Source organism: Pinus tabuliformis, chromosome 8 (genome assembly GCF_031772625.1).
Source record: "Pinus tabuliformis cultivar Carrire ecotype Pingquan chromosome 8, CPIR1, whole genome shotgun sequence".
NCBI lineage: Eukaryota > Viridiplantae > Streptophyta > Pinopsida > Pinales > Pinaceae > Pinus > Pinus tabuliformis.
In genome coordinates, this window is record NC_142294.1 from 687,060,427 (window position 1) to 687,080,188 (window position 19,762).

Here is a 19,762-nt window from a genome sequence, read left to right on the forward strand (position 1 = left end):
CTTCCGAAGGGTTTCCTAGCACCATTAAGTTAATGAATTCAAACAAATCAAAGCTAGTGAATTCCAACAAACCTAAATTGATGGAATGAAACAAAACAAAGCTACTGAATTCCAACAAAGCTAGATTGATGGAATGAAATGGAGTGATTCCATGCTTACCTGCGTATTCAGGGGCCAGATAACCAAAAGTGCCGGCCAGCCTGGTTTCAACAGAAAACTTTCCATTAGGGGCCAGCTTGACCAACTCGAAATCCGAGACCTTGGCCCTCATGTCGTCGCCCAGAAGAATATTAGAGGGCTTCAGATCTCTGTGAATGAAGCTCGTCTGTGCAAGGCTGTGCAGAGCAAATTTTTTGTATTGTTACCAGCGAAATATACAAGTACGGTACCTAATTGCTTAAATTCCTTAAAGAGATTAGGTCTTCTTATGATATTGTACAGCATTTCGATATTTATTTATTTCACAATTATAATCACCCTGAAAATACAAAGACATGATGCCCAATGTGCACTTGCAAAAAGATGCCTTCCTTTGTCATATTCATAGCTGAAAACTTTATTGAGCAATATCAAAATATAAATACAGAGTTTTGCATGTGCCACAGTAGGTAAAAGGAGCTGCTTTATGACAGAACCAAGAACAGCAAGAAATTCTTCCTTTCTACCCTCCAACTCTGGAAGAGCTTTCCAAGTGCTACGCTTCAGTGATTTGAAATTTTGCACTGTCAGCTCTTCCAATATAAAGAATAAGCTATGCACAAGGCATATGATCTTCTGAAGCTATAGTCCCGACCAAGTAATGCTCTCATCACACAAATTTACATTTATCCGACCAAGTAATGCTCTCATCACACAAATTTACATGTATGATTCTTCACTAAAGCTACAGCTTCTGTAACCAGATTTGGTTATTGTGCTGCAGAGTTCCTGTTAGTAAAAAAGCCAGTAGGAACCTACAACAATGCAGGTTAACTATTTTGCAAGATATATTTAATCATCTCCTTACAATATCCATTTTCTACTGATTCTGTAACAAACCTTTCATTGATTGTACCTTTTGGAATTCCAAAGAGGGTAACAAATATTTCCCTATGGCATTGATCACATATGAAAACTGACCTTCAACGATCAATTTAAGAAGAGTGGCCCCTGGAACCATACATTTTGCATAATCATTGAAGGGATAGGGTACAACACGGTCATCCATGCACTGTCCCAGTTGGAACATTTATCAAAAGGATGCCATACTGAAAACTTATCACATTTTGTATTCTTTTTAAGTAATAGTCCTTTGTCTGGACTCCGAATCAAACAGCTCAGAGAATTTAGAAATAGAAGTCCTTTTTTTGAGTCAGACAGTTCAGAGAACACAAAATCCTAGAATGGAGAAATGAAAACATGAATAATATAAAGGAAAATGCTATTATACCATTGATGTTATTATTTGAATTCAGCTAAAGTTCGCAGAAACTATACCTCTGCTATCTTTCTCAATGACTTCGTTTTTCTACGCAATCAAATAAATTCATCATGCATTCCAAGCTCCTATTAAGCAAAATATGACCAGAATTTCATTTACATTTAAGAAATACCTGCCAAATATGTATTGGTCCAAGGAAGCCCTCCCACTCTTCGTGCACCTCATTAAATAGGGAATGAAACAACAACGTAAAACCCTTCATCAGCTTCTTTCTTACTTGTAAATCTGCGAGACTGAATCCCCATTTGTTAACAGTTTCCTCGACGAATAGTACAAAAATCAATGAAGAAACCCTGCTCCATCCTTTGTTTCAATTGATTATCTTTTGAGACTCATGTATTGAAACGAAAAATAGCTTACAAGTTCACCACAGTTTCTACAACGAAATAATGATTCAGCGCTAAATTTCAGCGGTCCAAGATTACAGAAGGCGCCAATATCAGGATTACAGAACGAAAATTCAACTCGACCTGCGGATCGGTGATGCAAGAGAAATGTTGTATTAATGTTGCTGCATGATCTACAGAAAACTTTCCATCAGGGGCCAGCTTGACCAACTCGAAATCTGAGACCTTGGACCTCATGTCGTCACCCAGAAGGATATTAGAGGGCTTCAGATCTCTGTGAATGAAGCTCGTCTGTGCAAGGCTGTGCAAGTACTCAACTCCGCGGGCGACATCGAGGGCAATGCTAAGCCTCTGTTTCCATTCTTTATTCAAGTTGTGGGCTTTACTGCAGTAATGTGGAGTTGGGGTTCCTTTTTACTTACAGATCCAGCAATAAAATAAAAAGGAATGAGGGCACGGATGGTACAAGAAATATGCACTTTTTTCAAGTTGTGGGCTTTACTGCAGTAATGCAGATTTATGAAAGAACGATATAAGAAGCAGGTCTTTTATTCAGGTTGTGGGCTTTACTGTGATCATGCGAAGTTGGGATTCTTTTTCTCTCACAGAGATATACAAAGGGCAGGAATGAGGACAAGTATGGTACAAAAAATTGTTCCTTTTTATTCAAGCTATGTACTTTACTTCAATAATGCAGATTCATAAGGCTGTTTAACTTCACTTCAATAATGCAGATTCATATAAGGATGGTATAGGAAACACGTCTCTTAATCAAGTTGTCGATTCTATTGCAACCATGAGAGTTGGGGTTACGGTTCATGAGCTCCATACCACTAGGTGTCAAGTTTGAATCTAAGTCTGAATCTCACTTGAGAAATCTGAATCTCCTTAGAGGTGAGGTAAGGTGCACTAGTCTATTGCCTATGCCAATGCCAATGGGTCTAGCATGTCTAGAGGTTAAATATACCATCCATGAATGTGGGAAACCATCCTTCTGAAGGGTTTCCTAGCACCATTAAGTTAATGAATTCAAACAAATCAAAGCTAGTGAATTCCAACAAACCTAAATTGATGGAATGAAACAAAACAAAGCTACTGAATTCCAACAAAGCTAGATTGATGGAATGAAATGGAGTGATTCCATGCTTACCTGCGTATTCAGGGGCCAGATAACCAAAAGTGTCGGCCAGCCTGGTTTCAACAGAAAACTTTCCATTAGGGGCCAGCTTGACCAACTTGAAATCCGAGACCTTGGCCCTCATGTCGTCGCCCAGAAGAATATTAGAGGGCTTCAGATCTCTGTGAATGAAGCTCGTCTGTGCAAGCCTGTGCAGAGCAAATTTTCTGTATTGTTACCAGCAAAATATACAAGTACGGTACCTAATTGCTTAAATTCCTTAAAGAGATTAGGTCTTCTTATGATATTGTACAGCATTTCGATATTTATTTATTTCACAATTATAATCACCCTGAAAATACAAAGACATGATGCCCAATGTGCACTTGCAAAAAGATGCCTTCCTTTGTCATATTCATAGCTGAAAACTTTATTGAGCAATATCAAAATATAAATACAGAGTTTTGCATGTGCCACAGTAGGTAAAAGGCGCTGCTTTATGACACAACCAAGAACAGCAAGAAATTCTTCCTTTCTACCCTCCAACTCTGGAAGAGCTTTCCAAGTGCTACGCTTCAGTGATTTGAAATTTTGCACTGTCAGCTCTTCCAATATAAAGAATAAGCTATGCACAAGGCATATGATCTTCTGAAGCTATAGTCCCGACCAAGTAATGCTCTCATCACACAAATTTACATTTATCCGACCAAGTAATGCTCTCATCACACAAATTTACATGTATGATTCTTCACTAAAGCTACAGCTTCTGTAACCAGATTTGGTTATTGTGCTGCAGAGTTCCTATTAGTAAAAAAGCCAGTAGGAACCTACAACAATGCAGGTTAACTATTTTGCAAGATATATTTAATCATCTCCTTACAATATCCATTTTCTACTGATTCTGTAACAAACCTTTCATTGATTGTACCTTTTGGAATTCCAAAGAGGGTAACAAATATTTCCCTATGGCATTGATCACATATGAAAACTGACCTTCAACGATCAATTTAAGAAGAGTGGCCCCTGGAACCATACATTTTGCATAATCATTGAAGGGATAGGGTACAACACGGTCATCCATGCACTGTCCCAGTTGGAACATTTATCAAAAGGATGCCATACTGAAAACTTATCACATTTTGTATTCTTTTTAAGTAATAGTCCTTTGTCTGGACTCCGAATCAAACAGCTCAGAGAATTTAGAAATAGAAGTCCTTTGTTTGAGTCAGACAGTTCAGAGAACACAAAATCCTAGCATGGAGAAATGCAAACATGAATAATATAAAGGAAAATGCTATTATACCATTGATGTTATTATTTGAATTCAGCTAAAGTTCGCAGAAACTATACCTCTGCTATCTTTCTCAATGACTTCGTTTTTCTACGCAATCAAATAAATTCATCATGCATTCCAAGCTCCTATTAAGCAAAATATGACCAGAATTTCATTTACATTTAAGAAATACCTGCCAAATATGTATTGGTACAAGGAATCCCTCCCACTCTTCGTGCACCTCATTAAATAGGGAATGAAACAACAACGTAAAACCCTTCATCAGCTTCTTTCTTACTTGTAAATATGCGAGACTGAATCCCCATTTGTTAACAGTTTCCTCGACGAATAGTACAAAAATCAATGAAGAAACCCTGCTCCATCCTTTGTTTCAATTGATTATTTTTTGAGACTCATGTATTGAAACGAAAAATAGCTTACAAGTTCACCACAGTTTCTACAACGAAATAATGATTCAGCGCTAAATTTCAGCGGTCCAAGATTACAGAAGGTGCCAATATCAGGATTACAGAACGAAAATTCAACTCGACCTGCGGAGCGGTGACGCAAGAGAAATGTTGTATTAATGTTGCTGTATGATCTACAGAAAACTTTCCATCAGGGGCCAGCTTGACCAACTCGAAATCCGAGACCTTGGCCCTCATGTCGTCGCCCAGAAGGATATTAGAGGGCTTCAGATCTCTGTGAATGAAGCTCGTCTGTGCAAGGCTGTGCAGGTACTCAACTCCGCGGGCGACATCGAGGGCAATGCTAAGCCTCTGTTTCCATTCTAGCGGCCTCAGCCCGGCCGCCGCCCATTCAAACAGATGCAGACTCAGCAGCCCCTGGGGCATATACTCGTACACCAGCATCTTCTCCCCGCCGTCGATACAGTACCCAAGGAGACGAAGCCGATGCGCTGCTCAGGCAGTTAAGGAGTTGCAGCTACCTCAACATAATCCAACGACTCAAGATGGCTCAATCGTCTAACATATCATCTAATGGTGCAAAGTAATGACACGTAGGCAGAGAGCAAAGTTGATTTCAGAGGGGAACGCCTTACGGCGTAAATATTTATTAAGATTTATGTTTAATTTCTTATAAGTTCGAAAGATTTATAATTATAAAATCTTCTAAAAAAATAGTTTTAAAAAAATTAAAAAATTTATATTTTATATTATAACATATATTTCACAGGTCAATTTAGCTTGAAGAAAAAGCGATTATGCATATCTCTCCTAATTAATTGCGGAAATATTATTTATTTTCAATTACTTAAAGTAAAATCTAATATGTATTTTATTTTATTAATATATACTTTATTTTGTTAAGTAATAGCCTTAAATATTTTAATTATATATGATATATTTTAAAATTTTAAATTATTTTGTTTATATTTTTTTACTAAAGAAATTGTGATGACCTCAGGAGAATGTAAATATTTAGTTTTACTACGGTAAAAGACTGAATTTAGAAATGATATTGCAAAATTATCTCATTGCTTGTTAAAGGAAAATTTCAGAGTATTTCTTTTATTTTTTTTTAAAATGCACTTAAATGTTTAAAGGGAAAAATAATACTCATGATATTGTTGGCAACTCTTGGGAGGGAGTTGGCAAGAAAAGTCAGTTATTGGAACTGACTTTAACCACCCTCTCTAACTGAAAATTCCCAAAGGGAAAGGGGGGGAATGACAAAAAGGTTTGTGCTCTAGAGACAGGCAGACAGAGAAAGAGAGAAAAAAAAAAAGCAAAAAGTGAACTGAGGACTAAGTCTGGTTAGGACCAGATAGTCTAGCACACTGTGCACCCTTGCTGAGGATAGGGATCCGGCAAGAGGAAGCTAGGGGGGAGGCTCTGGTCTCGAAAGACGAGTCTCGTGGTTGGGCGGCTAAAAGATTATGCATGAGCTTGCAGGTGACCTACTGAGCACCTAAGGGCGGCAGCAACCAGGTAAGTAGGACGGAACTCTTACTTCTCTGCAAATGTTACAAATCATTTAAGTTAGACTGTAGATACCTATGAGGCAAATAAATAGGTTCTTGGAAAGAAAAATTACCACTGCCACATCGGTGACACCACAGTTGCGTAGGACAAGTTGCATAGTCCAAGTCATTATATATATACATCTAGAAATCTGTGTTTTGAGTTTGCAGACAAAGACCGAGTCCATAAGTCCAGAGACTTGCTCCGGAGTCTAGTGGAACGCGAACAGACCAGGCAAGTCTCGCTGTTAGAATAGAAGCGCAAGACAAGTGAAGTAAATGGCAAGGCGGAAGGCGACACTACCTATCGAGGCGCAAAGACACGGGAGGAACCGGTTGGATCCAAGGAAAGACGGGTTACGATCGAAGCCAACAGAGAAACCCCAAAGATGATTTAATATCAAAACTATTTCAATTAAACTCGGTTAACCTTGCATTTACAGCTAAAATATATATAAATACAGCGCACAGAAAATAAATGGACATATAAATTAATATGCAATGAACCAACAACATTCATATGTTATGCGATGAACCAACAATATTCACAGATTTAAAAAAAAATCACACTGGTTAGGAAACCATACTGTCATTATGTTGAGGCACAGAACACCTGGTTATGAAACCAGACTGTGGCTCTTGGTACGAGCGACATGTAGACCTGTTCCTTGCACAGCGCAGACATATGGCCGGCTAACCGAGCCATCTGCACTGTCTATGGAACCATCATGTAGGCCAAATAATCAAACAATGGGATACATATCAAAACACTAAATACATATACGCATAAAAACCTTCATAAAGATAAATACTGCGGCAAAAATCAACAGAGGTTGTATGGTCAGAGTTCGAGGCATCCGGTGGATAGGATTTCCCCGACCTTTAAAAGAATACCAGGAAACCAGTATTTCCACAAACAGAGACAGTAGCGTAAATAAACTGGAATTCATTATAAATAATAAATGATTACACTGTCAATTGCTAGCTGCACATAAATCGCGAGACAGAACGGTGAAAGCCGCAAGACTGTGTTAGATATTAAACAAGAAATCATAAGGGTCGATGCCCAAACCGTGTGCAACAGTGCCGTGGCCAAAATGCCCTCCGGAATACAAATATATATATATTAGCAGTTTAAACTTCAAACCAGAGTTATACGACTACAGCATTACATTCATGTAGAACTTTCCAGACTCAACGCTGGTAGCGTTAGGGTTGATAAACCCATAGTCGGCGCAGAACGGTCATGAGGTGAGACAGAGGAAGCCTTCCGTAGCCACATGCGATCAAACAGTAGGGTTAAAGGTGGGCTACGGATAGGCATAGGGGAAAACCCTCTGTCAGCAAAAAGAAATAAAATAACCTCATTCAACTATGCACCTGTAGTCCGCAGGGGTCACACCTGTGGTAGAGCCGCAAGCACCCAGGTTCCATAGGCGGACCTCCTTATCCGCCGCGAACCAGAGATGGATACCACTGCATGCAACCATGGAATAATCGTTAGTAATGGTGAAGGATCCGTTCGACGGTTGAAGAGCAAGGAAAAACCCAAATAATTCAATATGAAGTAGAGCAGTGAACAGAGGAAATTACCGGTGGAAAACACTGAAGCTTACCTCGCATTCGTAGCGGAAGGTTACCGCGGCGCCATGCTCTCGGCGCGGAAGGTTACAGTGGCGCCCGAATGAAACGGAAGGGCGCGACAGCGGAAATGCAATAACCCGAGCAAGCAGAAATTAGGACCTTATACCTTCACAGTTCGGCGGGACATTTGGATGCGTTTCCGCCGTTAGATCTTCCACAAGGCATCTCAGCCATCGATCAAGCAGTAGGGTTGGTAGAGAATTTATGGCAGCCATCTGCCCTCCACGTGATCGGACCGGCGGAGGCAATGCCGCGTGTGCTTGTCACATGGCAACGCCGGCGGCAATCTCGGGTGGCGCACTTTGACAGCACCAAGGAACCCGCCGAATCAACCCAAATATGGACCATAAATTGCAGCGATCGTAAAGTACCATAAATATAATTATTCAGATATAACATGAGTCAACAAATAGCCGAACTATGTTGCCATGACAATTATATATGTGCACCCTTATTATTATATGGATATTATAATGTCTCCGCATGTGTAAAATAGTCCACAATTTAGCATACGGCATATGCATATTATAGGACAGCGGTAAACCTTTGTTGGTAAATGATAGGCATTCGTTGTTTAATTATTTGTAAACCATCTAATATCCATGCTTAGAGATGGTAAGCTATTTACCAAGGAATTGTGTGATATATATATATATATAAATTTTTATTGCTGAGGGTACGGGTATGTGATAGAAATTATAAATTTATTTTATATTATATTATAAAAAAACATCACAAAATTAAATATCAATATGAATATGAGTATGAATATAAAAATAAATATAATTTGTTTTTTGATAGGTAAGCACCCACGGGGAATTTGAACCAATGTCCTATCTCCAAGGAGTGTCTTAATAGTGCACACATTCACTGTCAATCCAAAGCCCGGTGGATAAATATAAACATTATTTCAAAAAACTTATAAATTTGTAATAATGCACCAACAACCAACTTATAAACCATTCTTAAAAAAACTTTCTAAATTTTTAATCTTAATTTTAAGATTATTCCATATAATTTCTCCTCACATGGAAATGTTTCCAAATATACACCATTTGATTTAAAATATTATTAAATTTATTCTTCCATTTATTATTTAAATAAATCCATGAATATTTATTATTGAAATAAACAATATAACAATTACTATATAAATAAAAATATATAAATTTCATTTAAAATAAATTATATTATTAATTTAAAATATTATTTAATGAAATAATATATGCTACAACTTATATAGGCTTGGAATATGTCCTAAAAGTGTTTTTTCTTGGCTAAGAGTTTATCTTCCACAAGGGGTAAGGAAATAAGTTAACACCCCAAGACCCAAAGGCATCTAGCGGGAGTGAAAAAGTGTCCCCCTATGGTTTTCCTTAACAAGAGATAACATTAAGTGATGATGGTTTTCCATTGCCATCAACTAAATTATGATGGGTTTCCCACTGTTTATATATGTCGCATCTTACATATTATCCAATATATCACCTCGAATTGAACCAATGACATCGCGTAAGGAGTGCCTTAATAGAGCACTCATTCACCATCTGACCCCGTGGACTACCTATGATATATATTGAAATTTATAAGATATTAATTATTTTAATATCAAGGGGTGGAAGGAGATGAAAGATTGAGTCTTAAATCTCGATGGAATTCAAGAAATGAATAGGGGAGCGATTGAGTCTCAAATCCCGATGGAATTCAAGAAATGAAGTATTCATGGGATTTGGCCAGTGGACAAAAAATCTCACAGAAATGTATGTGCTTCTTTTTGGAATTCAATAAATGAAGTATTCATGGGACTTGGCCAGTGGACAAAAAATCTCACAGAAATGTATGTGCTTCTTTTTATACTCCAATTGACTAAAGATCGATATGTCTCCAAGATAGTGATTATGGGGATTCCCTTATCACTATTCAACACCTTCAAAAGGTTCTCTTCGAAGAACAAGCATCTAATCCTTTTTCTCAAGAGAATCTATAATATCTTGGATTCATTTTCCCAAGAGGCTTATTACCACATTTTAAGAAGTCAAAGCAAAGAGGCGGATGCACAGACTAACCAAATATGTCTCTTGGAAGAAGGTCAGTTTGTTGTCAGTGACTTGTCTGGAAAGAAGGATATACCATAAATAACTTCATCCGAGAAATTTTCCTTTATCTCACCATTAGAGTTATTGGATATATGCACATTATGCATTACAATATGAAGGTTTCTACGACTCCTTATTCAGCCCCCTGTCTCCTTCATTATTTATAAACATGTGTTTATATTTTGGTGTCAAGGGCCTTTCACCATGGATGAGGTGTCGGATTGTGGGTGTGCAAGCCATGCGCTCACTCATCCATCGCATGTGGCATCATATGAAACCCGACAATCCTTTATTTTCTACTCTGCCCTTGTGCCAAGCTCTTTGAAGGATACATGGTGGGGAGAAATAATGAACTTCATTGTTAATTCAATCTTCAATCTTCAAGGTGTGGGAATTCTCGGGACTTAAGGTAGCATTCATAGCTGGTGTTAAAATGGCAAGTAAGCATGTATGAATTCGATGGTGTTTGTTTGTGAGCCAAGCCTTCCTTTTTGGTGGTCAGTGAAACTTTCATGCCTTTGTAAACTTCAGAGACGTAAAGAACTCCTTCAAATGCATGAGCTCCTACTCAGTGTTGGGATTTTAGTCTGGTTGCACCCATTAAAAGAAAAAATCACGGGAATTCTACTGTCCGTTCCAGACTCAATTTTCCTCTTTCGCGTAGTAAGAAGTTGTGAATGTTTCCTTTCTAGTGTGTTAATGGATTTTTTGGAATCACAAGAGGTCAGTGCTAAAGTTTCTCAAGAAGGTTTAGTAATTATCTTAATCTAATTTGGGGCTTCTCCGACACTTTGAGTGCTTCCAACTTTATTTTCCTTGATCAAATTCATTATTGATTTGGGGACGTCAACAAGGGAGAAGCTTCAGACAACGTTGGACTAATCGTTAATTGGTAGACTTTCATCAGTTTAGAATTCAATTACATTATTACCTTTAGTTCAGTTCTGTTTCATTCTCTCTATAAGGAAGATGCCTTCTTTTCTGCCTATTTGAGGTTGTCCTTAAACCTTGAGTATCTTGGCCATCCCTTTTTGTTAGCCACTCCCTCCTCATTTTATCCTCCTGGTCTATACACTCCCCTCCTATCTCCCAACCCTTTTGGCTTTTTATTTGTGCCTTTTTGTCACTCAGTATCTCTAAATCTTAGTTCCTACATTTTCTTCCTTACCCTGATGGAGAATAGGGTCTATATTCCTGCATTCAAGGGATGCACAAGTCAATGCAATGTTTGTCCCCACCCCTCATAGGTTGTTAATATGTGAATGGCTATGTGCAATGACATATTCATCATTAGTCAAATGTTATCCTTTTTTTAGCAAAAGAAATGCAAAAGCTCCAAGTAACAGTGAACCAGCAAGAGTATGAGATCAAGTCTATTCGTTGTCAACTTATTGAATTGCAATCTTAAAAGAATTCCAAGGAACATCGCAATACAACTAACAAATCTATGGGTTTCCCCTCAATTATTTTTTTGTCTCGTCAATTTTGTCATGCCTACAACTATAAAATTATTAAGGAAAATGTAGGTATTTGGTAGCTTAATAGATGGAGTTTTTGGGTTTTCCTCTGGTTTTCTATTGAAAATCTTGTATGTTGGAACAAAATATAAGCATTTCTCGAGTAGACTGCGATCAGGCACAAATTTAATACCAAATCTACTCATTTATGTAACACACATACATATATATGAAAGTGATTAGCCATTCGTTTGGAGTAAGAACTTCGTCAACTAATGGGAATATGTGTTCAGTACATAGGTTATTAACGAGGTAACAATTTTGCCAAAAAAACTAGTAGAATTTTTGGGAAATTTATGTTATAACAGTGAAATTTTAAGATTTTGGGCCCTATGGGTTTTTGATAGCGATGAATCTATTTCCAAAAAAAAAACCTATGATTAGAATTTTTGAAAAAAAAAACTTAAAAAATGGAGTCATTCACTGACGCAGAGGAATTCCCTAGACAGTCAAAAGTGGCCGGGCAAAAAAATCTCAAAAAATCTTGTAAAGGCACTGTTTGAATCATGTTTTTGATGGTGGAAATAGATTCAGCACCATCAAAAACATCTAAGACACCTAAAATTTTGAATTTTAATAACTATAACTTGGATTTACAAAAATCTTTGCCAGATTTTCTCTAAATATAACTAGAATTTAACTTCCCAGATAATTCCTCTAACTAATTAAACTATGGCTAAAAAAATTAGCTTCCCACAAAAATTATGGTAAAAAACACTTTTTACTATTTCAAATTTCTATTTAGCAAGTATTTCAGATTTTAAATTCCGTACTGTAGGGCAATTTACCGTCGGTGTCTTTTCATCTCATCGTACCCTTTGTGTTTACGACACTGACGTGTACAAGCAACGCCAAACCTAAGAGGCTGAAAATAAATAGGTTGTTATAGGGCATTAATTGAGGCTGCCTTGTATATGCTCGTTATTTGATTTTTGATAAATAGCTTGTTATAGCGCATTAATTGAGCTTGTTATATGCTCATTATTTGATTTTGGTCTTTGTCGTTTTGGTAAAATCTAACAAAGCATTAATTGACTTGGCGTTGTATTTGCTCACTATTACCTGCCTTCTATATGCTCATTATTTGATTTTAGTCTTTGTTATTTTGGTAAAATTTAACAGATATTAATTATACTCATTATTTGATTTTAGTCATTGTTATTTTGGTAAAATTTAACTAGATATTAATTAAGCTTGCGTTGTATATGCTCACCATTATTAGCGTCTGTCATTTTGGTAAAATAAAATGGTAGGCATATACAGCTCCCAAGCCACTCAATTACCATGAGTACGCTCTAGTCCTTCCAGGTTTGATACCGTAATGCTTATAACGATGGCTTTAATATATAAACCATATAAATTATGCAGGTTTTGTATTTTTTTTTTTTTTAATTTATAATTTAAATTTAAGATTTATAATATATAAACGATTGTATTTTTTTTTTTTTAATTTATAATTTAAATTTAAGATTTATAATACATAAACGATATAAATTATAAAATGATTTTTGTTAAGTTTACCATTTAAATTTAAAATTTATGGGAGTTTGAGCCATTATTTATGGGAATTATATTATTTTATAATAAAATATAAAAATAAATTATTGAAATGACTTCTCAGATTTTGATAAAATTATATTTAAAATTTATGGGAGTTTGATCAATTATTTATGAGAATTATATTATTTTATAATAAAATATATAAATAAATTATTGAAATGACTTCTCAGATCTTGATAAAATTATTTTAGAATTTAAATGAGGATTCTTTCCAATTTTAAATATAATATAATTAATCTAATAAATTAAATGGCTGTTATTATGGAGAGGGAATTGGTGAATCAAAAAAATATTTGAATAATATGATCTATAAATTATTTTATAAAGGAAAAATTTAAAATAATAAAATGGATTAATAATAATTAAATAATTAAAAATTAATAATAATATAAAATTATTAAATTTATGTATAGTTAACTAATAAATGAAATGATTTTTTTAATATTTTTTTGAGTCAATTTGTTTAAAATCTGGTAGATATTTTTTAAAATGATAAGTTTAGGTTGTTTAATTTAAAAAAGAAATGTTCAATTTGCAAAATTCGAATGACTTTGGGAATTTTTAGGGTGTTGAATCTATTTATGCATAAGTGCATTTTAAACAACAAAAAATTTCAATAATGTTCTATAGTGGAATCTTGCCAAAAAAGAAATCTATTAATTAGATTTGTGTCCTAAATTTATATATAAATTATCCATTTCAGAGTAGAAAAATATGAAAAACAACAATAAATCAAATCCATTTGAGGAAGTTTTGATATTTACACTTTTTTATGGTTTTAGTTAATTTATAGTTATTTTACTTTTACATAAAATTTATTATAACTTTGGCATAAGGTATTGCATAATAAAGTTTTATATGTAGATCTTTATATATATATGAGATAAAAAATATTAACTTTTGCTTTTTGCATAATTACAATATAACATAATGCCCTAAATATATAAATATATATATATATGAAATAAAAATATGACTATAAAAAATAATAATTAAAAATATTGAAATATACAAAAATTATAATATATAGTTTTCCAATTTAGATATAGAAATTAAATTGAAGATAAAAATAAAAATTATTTTTTTTATAAAAAAATGTACTTATTTTTTATATTATTATTTAAATAATAATTTTATAATATAATGATTATAATTAACTCATAAAATTTTAATTAATTAGTTGAGTTTTATTGTTAAAAACATTTTTGTTATTGAAAAGTTAATGGTTCAATTCTTTTAATAGTGGCTAAATTTTTCAATATTTTTCGGGTCAGGATGCTTTTTAATAACAACAGTTAAGGGTGTACTACACTCATTTGGATCCGGGACCACCTAATTATGAAAACGTTGATAGACCGCGCGTGCCAGCGTAGCGTCTAGGGGTCGAATTCACATTCCTGGCTCCAAGTATTGGATCTGCCTGGTCCGGAACGAAGTTGCCCAATGGCGAGTCGATATGCCTGATTATAACTGAACATTTGTAATTCTCTAGGGCAATAAATAAATGAAATTAGGGTTTTTATATAATTTTCCACTAAACTTTGAGGAATGGAATTGCATGTTTTTTTCTAGAGCCTATGCCTATACATTAATATGGGATAAGACTTTTTTTTTTTTTTTTCATGGAATCTTGGATGCCATTGAAATCATTAGGAGTTTACAACTAGGTTAGCTTGGCAAGATCTACAATCTAGGAAGAAGTTTATGAAAAGTTTACCATTTAGGTTGGTGAAGAAATCATATTATATTACATAATTGTGTTATAATTATTTCTGGGTGCTAATTGAATTTTTACTGTTTTTTTTATTGTGTTTCTATTACTAGTTGCTTATATTGTGATGAAGTGTTTGAAATAAGGGAGACATTTTAATAACAACAATGTTAAAGGTTTTATTAGAAGTACAATTGACTCTAGATCTACAATGAAATGGATACCACATCAATTCTTTTTTTAGGATATAAAAAGCAATTTCATTTTATTATGTGCAACAACTAACAATTATGTTTTGTTTAAGCTTTAAAAGAGTACAAGAATGTGACTTTTGTGATTCACAATTTCTGTCTTAACTTTGGAAAACTATGAAAATTATAAATAAACAGTAAATGTATTCTAACTTATTAATTTAAGTTTGAGTTTTACAGAGTGTAAGATCTAGTAATTTCTTAGTATGCCTCTGTGACTCAAAATTTCTAATTTAAATAGGGGAAATTTATAAATAAACAATAAATGTAATTCATAATTTCACAATAAATATAAACAACAATATGTTTTTTATAATTCATAATTTTTATCTAACCTAAACCTATTATAAACAAATGATAAATGCAAAAAAATTTCATTAATGATCCATTAATCTACATTTGTAATCTATCCCATCTCATTATTAAAAAAAAAAAAAAAAAAAAAACATACAAATTTACATAGAATCTAAAAAAAATTAAACTCAATTAAATTTTTTTCTTTTTCTTTTACTATATTTGATACACATCATTAACCATTCCAATTTCCCTCAAAATTAATCAACATCAAAATTCTATTTGATAAATAAAAGAATCATAACTATTGCATCAAACCCCATTTAAAAAGACGTAACAAGATCTATGGAAAAAGGAAATATATAAAGACAAACATTAATCAACATCAAAAGTCTATCTGATGAATAAAAGAATCATAACCATTGCATCAAACCCCATTTAAAAAGATCTAGCAAGATCTATGGGAAAAGGAAAATTATAAAGACAAACATAAACAAGGGAAGCTGCGAGGCAACAAGTCCCTGCATCAAGTTGAACTTTAGGTATTTTCCAAAACTTAAAGGCAACTGCATAGGATAGGGAACCCTCAAGCACTTGGGTGAATGAAGCTAGCTTTTTTGAACATCCGAACACTTTTGCACGTAACACGTGAAAACTGTTTGCAAACTAGTTAACGACGGATAGCTATGATGCCGATGGGCGTGGTGCTCCTACCTTCTCTTTTCTCTTCTGTATGAGAAGAACTGGTTGAGAAACGACAGAGTAATTCCCTGAATGTAAACACTGGAAGAGAACGATCATCGGTTGTGGGTACTGTGAGGGCAACTTGCTCAATTGGCGAATTAGCTTCTTCACCATTTTCAGCTTCCTCGTGATCCTCTTGACCATTAGAATAATATGGTCCTTGATCTTGTTTACAAGTAGATAGATACTCCGAATGCTTTCGGCAACTGAACAATGTACTTTGTTCAGATTCTAGAACTGCACCACAGCCAATATAAGTTGCATCACATGCCTTAACAAGCAGCAATAGATTAAGCTGTTGATGACGCATAAGTGGATTCTGTTGAAATGTACTCTGTTTAGATTCCAGAACTTGTACACCACACAATTGATGACTATATTGGGGCAAAGAATTTGTGTTTACATAAAGCGTAATCGATGCTTAATGCTAGCATATCATCAATTCAAGACACCAGTAACATGAAAACTGCCTTGAAGCTTACATTTGACCTTGAAAATAAGCATTTCTTATGACAGACTGTAACATGTGAAGAATACAAGACAAGCACGAATGCTAACAATTAGGACATTAGACCTATCAAGCAGGCTTATACTCTTTTCAGAAAATTTTCATATATATACAAAACTGTCTCAAACAATTGATAACTGCAATTGCTGCCAAACAAAATTGGAAACTTGTATAAACTGGAAACTTGTATACAGTAGTTCCCCTGAAAGGAATACTGGTATCAATGATACATTTATTAGTCCTCAGTTTAGATTCTTTAGATTCAACGATCTTAAAATCATCTTTAACTGTGTGATCGTATGTGACATTTTTACTCTCAAGCTTTGTCTGCAGTGCCTCTCCTTTGTCAGCTTGATATTCTAGTTTTGTAATCATTGGCATCCCAGTAGAGACGACAGAAGCAAAAAAAATGAGAGTTGCACCACCATGGCAGATCCAAATGCATATTTGAAGCATCTGTCGTAGACCTGTAACAGAGAAGGAAGCGGGGAATTAAGACAACGCGTAAAATAATGCAAAAATAGGCCTGAGATTCAGAATTTTGACTATCTCTCCACAAATATGTGAGCTGTAACTCAAATATACTCCATAATCATGCCAAGTACTTGTTGTAGATTCATATGCTCTTCGTTCGAGATGTTATTGTTTTCTTGGTTTCTTTTTTCTTTGTGTTTCGAATTTTATGATGTCAATAATCAGAAGAGCCATGAGAACAAGTGCTAAGAGAAACAATGCTGCAAGTTGAGTAAGTTGGCTTATGCTAATGGATTCCATGTTATGTGAAGCGGGGAGATGTATGTCAATATCTAGGTGCAGAAGGTGGTTTTGTTTTGTAAGCGAGAAATTAGGCATTGCTTTTGCCAATTTATAAAAGAGTTCAACGTGTTTGCAAGCTGGTTTTAAGTGTGAATGGAACTGGGTTTTTGAGAATATTTTACTGTACAACCAAATAAGGAAAGGCGTGCTAGATCGAGAGAGTTGAATGCGGGGTAGATTCCTAACACGTGAAAAAGTAAGTACATATATGAATTGATTTGGAATGGAGCTTAAATACTTGAAGATCAGATTGGAGGGGATATAATCCAATATGAGGAGCATTTATTGGAGCAGGCCAGTATTTAATGATCGGCATAAAACGAAAAGCTTACGTTAAGTGAGCAATCGGTGCAATTAAGTGATCTATCTGACATGGGAGGCAGATGGCATATGAAATGATGTATGTGACGACAGAAGTAAATGCGAAATTAGGTGATGTATCTGACATCAGGGGCAGATTTCAAATGAAATCTTGGTGGTAGATTGGGTCCAAGCTATTCTAATAAACAATTGGCTAAACATGACAAGTAATGAGTGTATGAAAGACATGTTAAGACAACAGGTGTAACTAAAGCCCTTTCTTATAAAGCACACTACGTAATACTAGATATATTCTATTTTATTGTGCCTCCATGTATAAGACTCTAATGCAGATGACTGAACTACTTACTTATGCAGGTAGCATGGTTTCTAATATACAAAAGGTCACCTTTGCAGCTACAATCATAGCTGCCCCATGTATTTTTGCAACTGCTCTCTGAGCAGTGGCAAGCTAAGAGACAGATTGGTATGTGCTTCACATAAGCGTCAGTAAGAGCACTAGCATGTGCTATCACATTGGCTTGTATACAAAAGGTCACCTTTGCAGCTACAATCATAGCTGCCCCATGTATTTTTGCAACTGCTCTCTGAGCAGTGGCAAGCTAAGAGATAGATTGATATGTGGTTCACATAAGTGTCAGTAAGAGCACTAACATGTGCTATCACATTAGCTTGTGCTTCACAATCTAATTTTGGCCCTTGTGCCCACAAGAACATCATTTTAACCAGCCAAATTTGTTGAAGATAGGATATCTACCTAAGGGTGAATACTACAGAAAGGCTGGGGCTAAATTAGTCACTGAATTCAGTGATTTCAAGCTTGAAATTTGAAATTTGCAGACCTTGATGTAACTAGAAATCTCTGAAAACAAATGATGTCCCCATCTTCAAGCTGCATGAGGGTGAGTAGCAGTCAGTGCACCCCTCAAGCCTATTTACTTCCCAAATGGACTCAATTATCGAGTAAACCTGTTCATGACTTACCAAAGTTTCACCATCTGCTATTTTACCTACTGCCCACAGGTAGATATTAAACCTGTTCCCATAACAACCTGCTTTTATCGAAGAAGCTATGGGCTTCTCATGGGTATCTTTTAGACTCAGAAACATAAGCCTAAATGCAATGTTGGGTCATGATTTTCTTGTTTAATTGCTGACACAAAGTGGAAAGGTTAGAGAACGAAGTGCAAGCAAAAAATCTGCCAGAAGATGGTACAACTAGTGTGAGTAATTATTTTAGCAATATAAAAATCGATTTATATCTATTGTGACTAACTCTTTTAGCAATATAAAAATTGATTTATATATATATATATAAAAGCATGAGTACCTAAATGTTGTGGCCATTACAAATTGAGAACCGTGACTGCACAAGTAAATAATGTCAATGTCGAGGAAGAATATACGAGGCTTGCAAAGTCGAATTTCTAAAACAGAGTTGTGCTGCATTTATATTTAAGGCAATGGGTATTCCAAGATTAGTGAGATGATCAAGCAACATTCTGCAAGAACAACAATCTGCCAGAAGATACCCACGAAGTGCAAGAACAACAATCTGCCACGAAATGTAGAAGTCATTACGAGTTGTTTGTTTCTGTGAGACATTGTGAGACATTAGAAACACATGAATTACATTTTGCAAAAATTTAAACAGCAGTTGTAGAGGCCTTCACTCCCCACTTACCCACAAAGTGCAAGAACAACAATCTGGCATAAGATACCCACAAAGTGCAAGAACAACAACCTGCCAGAAGATGGTAGAAGTCATTACGGTCGTTCATTTCGTTTCTGTGAGACATTAGAAAAATATGAATTACATTGCAGAAATTCAAACAACAGTTGTAGAGGGCTTCAATCCCCACTTACCCACAAAGTGCAAAAACAACAATATAGCAGAAGATACCCACAAAGTTCAAGAACAACAATCTTCTAGAATCCAATTTTTACCACTGCTTTATTAATGATCAGATTTAATGATGCATATATCAGACTTCTAATTTAACGTAAAAGTCCTTCAAAAACTGTAAGGAAAGCCAAGCAATGCAAGCCCAATAATGCAAATGATAAATCTAGGCTATCCTCAAGGCAAAGGGAAGAGA

General features: G+C 35.1%; 1 pseudogene; it reads right to left on the minus strand.

The window, feature by feature from the left end:
• Positions 1-4,705: 4,705 nt before the first annotated feature.
• LOC149237451 (receptor-like kinase TMK4 pseudogene) lies at positions 4,706-5,269 on the minus strand (annotated as a pseudogene).
• Between the last annotated feature and the right edge of the window lie 14,493 nt (positions 5,270-19,762).